Here is a 3384-nt window from a genome sequence, read left to right as displayed (position 1 = left end):
AAAAAAAGAAAGAAAGAGATGGGGACAGGAGAGAGAGAAAGGAGAATATGAAAGGGCGAGAGGAGAGAGAACATTATGCTGAGTCATTCAGACACCTTGTTGTCTTTGGACCCCATCTGAAGAAACACAGATGCAATCTTTATCACCCACCATGGTGGCTTAACCTCCCTGACAGCAGCATATAAAACAGGAGCTAGTTACATTATTATTACTAGTCCTGATCTCCATTCCCACCTCAAAAAAGAAACCGGGGGACGGGGGATGGGAAAGGGGTGGGAAACACCATAGAACCAAACTTACCGTAAGTTTGTATTTCTTTCTTTTTTTTTTTTTGAGACCGGTCTTGCTCTGTCACCCAGGCTGGAGTGCAGTGGTGCGATCATGGCTCGTTGCAGCCTTGACCTCCCAGGTTCAAGTGATCCTCCCACCTTAGCCTCCTGAGTAGCTGGGACTACAGGCATGTGCCACCACTCCAGCTAATTTTTAAACTTTTTTATAGAGATAGGGACTCCTTATGTTGCCCATGCTGACCTTGAATTCCTGGGCTTAAGCAATCCTCCTGCCCTGGCCCCCCAAGGTGCTGGTATTACACGTGTAAACCATTGCACTGGCCTACATTTCCAACATTACCCTTAAGGAAAATCAGGCCAGAAGTCAAGAGAGTGAGTTTTGGCTTTGTTAGCTTGTACCTCAATCACACAATTAACTCCTTGGGGTCCTTAGTCTCCTAATCATCTAATGTGAATGTGGTAGTGGAGAGATTCTAGTTTGGCTGATTCTTTTAAGGATTCTAAAACTTTATGCTTTTATCTTTACCCATGTTTTCATTAAACAACCAATCTTGTATATGCTTACCCCCAAACTACAATGACTCATGCTAATATAGCACAAAAAATAAAGCCAACTCATTTCATGAAAGCTGCGGAAAATGTCATCCATGTCCATCTCTGGGAGGAAGTGTTAGATGTTTCAGATATGAGTTTAATCTTCAGTGGTAAATTTCCTTTATGTGACAGTGATCACTCACCATTTTCTACCTTTAAAGGTGCAAGGTGAAATGATTTCATGATTTAGGAGGTGTAGGGCTGCTGGGGTCGGGGCTCTAGTGGCAGATGAAAGGGTTATTCAACTCTGGAATGAACAATCAAGGGCTAGCCACACTGACAGACCTTTGGCCTCACTGAAGGCTGGAGTGGCAAATTCCTAACCAACATGATAAGCAATTACTTCAAGCCCACTATGGCTCCATTGTTGAGCTGAGTGTTGTGGTGGAAAGAAAAGTAGAATACATATTCACTAAAGCCAAAAGGTTCTCATCTAGCTGGTGATGCAGAACAAAACTAAATACAAAAAATAAGGAATGTGAGTATATTCAAAATGTGTGCCAAAGCAAGCAGACCGCCACAGGTCAGAAGAGGAGGAAATCAGTGTAGGAAAGAAGAGAAGACAGAGCAAAACTTGGGCAAGGCTGTAAAGGATAAGTGAAAGAGGAGACCTGACTTTCAGCTATGTCTGCCTCCTACCAGAATGTAAACATCAAAAGGGCTGGGTCTACGTTGGTCAGCACCAATGCTCAGCATAGTGCCCGGCATATCTGAAGAATTCTGATGAATGGGGATGGAGTTGGAATCAAGCACAATGTGTATGTGAGATAACCATGAGGCAACCTGCTTGAATCAGATAGGTTAAAGGGTAAAGGTTAAAGGGTAATGAGGAATGAGGCCAAATATATCAAGTGGGATCCTCACGTGATTAAGAAGAGCAGGGACTGCAATGTCACAACTAAGCCTCCTAAACACTGGGCCATGCCTGAGGGTTCGCTGAGTCCATCACTCCCGGCAACACCTAAGCAGAGGCTGGACTATCTGTCAAGGATTGCAGGAGCGTAGGCAAAGATGCATGCAGATAACTACGACAATGCATTTTCAATTCTGCAATACATGTGACAGGAGTTTTACAAAAGGCTCAAAATGATAAACAGTGTGACATGGTATCAAAAAAAACCTTTGTATTAGTAAGCACATGGAGCACACACAGTTACTGCATGGAGGGTTTGTTTTTTCTTTCTTTTTTTTGAGACGGAGCCTTGCTCTGTTTCCCAGGCTGGAGTGCAGTGGCATGATCTCGGCACACTGCAACCTCTGCCTCCCAGGTTCAACGATTCTCCTGCCTCAGCCTCCTGAGTAGCTGCGACTACAGGCGTGTGCCACCACACCTGGCTAATTTTTAAAATATTTTTGGTAGAGACGGGGTTTCACCATGTTAGCCAGGCTGGTCTCGAACTCCTGATCTCAGGTGATCTGCCCACCTTGGCCTCCCAAAGTGCTGGAATTACAGGCGTGAGCCACCGTGTCCAGCTGAGATTGTAACAATTAGAACATCCCTCGGGTGGGATGGATGCCCTTGGGAAGAGTAAGCTCCTACCCTCTATAAGAGATACTGCAAAAGAGGTTTATGTTTTAACTAGGTCAGACCTCTCAGATGTTTTCCAACTCTGAAAGTTTAATGATCTTTAAAAGGTGTATTTCAGAATAAATGGTGCAACTCTTTATCCTCAAATGTCAAAACTAAGGGTCTGAAAGGTCATACTAGTAACTATTGCTATTATTCTCATCTGGATCCAAGTCTAATTTAAACATACTTTTTCTCAAACCAAGCTGACTCAATGTGGTCTTCAACAAGAAGTTGTCATAGGTTCTTCAAAATACAGCTGATCTGCCTTAAAGTGGGGGTAAAGACAGATGAAGATCTGAAGCCCAACTGGTGGGTTATCACGGTAGTTGACAGGGACATCTCAAAGGAATAAATGTGACGACATAGCAATAGGCCATAATCACGGATACCTCTAGTGCCTGGGCAGTATACCATGAGTCAACATGGAACACTGGGAGGAGGCAAAGCTGAGCTGACTGGAGAGAAGGAAGATGATGAGGTCAGTCTGAGGAAGGTTAAGCTGACAGCAGGACAGTGAAGACAGAGATGCAGTGCAGAAACATATAGGGTCCAAGACAGGCTTACAAAAGGGAGGATGGAACAAGCACCGTGGCTCACACCTATAATCCCAGCACTTTGGGAAGCTGAGGTGAGAGGATTGCTTAAGCCCAGGAGTTCAAGACCAGCCTGGGCCGGGCACGGTGGCTCAAGCCTGTAATCCCAGCACTTTGGGAGGCCGAGACGGGCGGATCATGAGGTCAGGAGATCGAGACCATCCTGGCTAATACGGTGAAACCCCGTCTCTACTAAAAAATACAAAAAACTAGCCGGGCGACGAGGCGGGCGCCTGTAGTCCCAGCTACTCGGGAGGCTGAGACAGGAGAATGGCGTGAACCCGGGAGGCGGAGCTTGCAGTGAGCTGAGATCCGGCCACTGCACTCCAGCCTGGGC

Source organism: Rhinopithecus bieti, unplaced genomic scaffold (assembly GCF_001698545.2).
Source record: "Rhinopithecus bieti isolate Rb0 unplaced genomic scaffold, ASM169854v2 scaffold_30337, whole genome shotgun sequence".
Taxonomy (NCBI): Eukaryota; Metazoa; Chordata; class Mammalia; order Primates; family Cercopithecidae; genus Rhinopithecus; species Rhinopithecus bieti.
Note: the sequence above shows the minus strand (reverse complement) of the source record.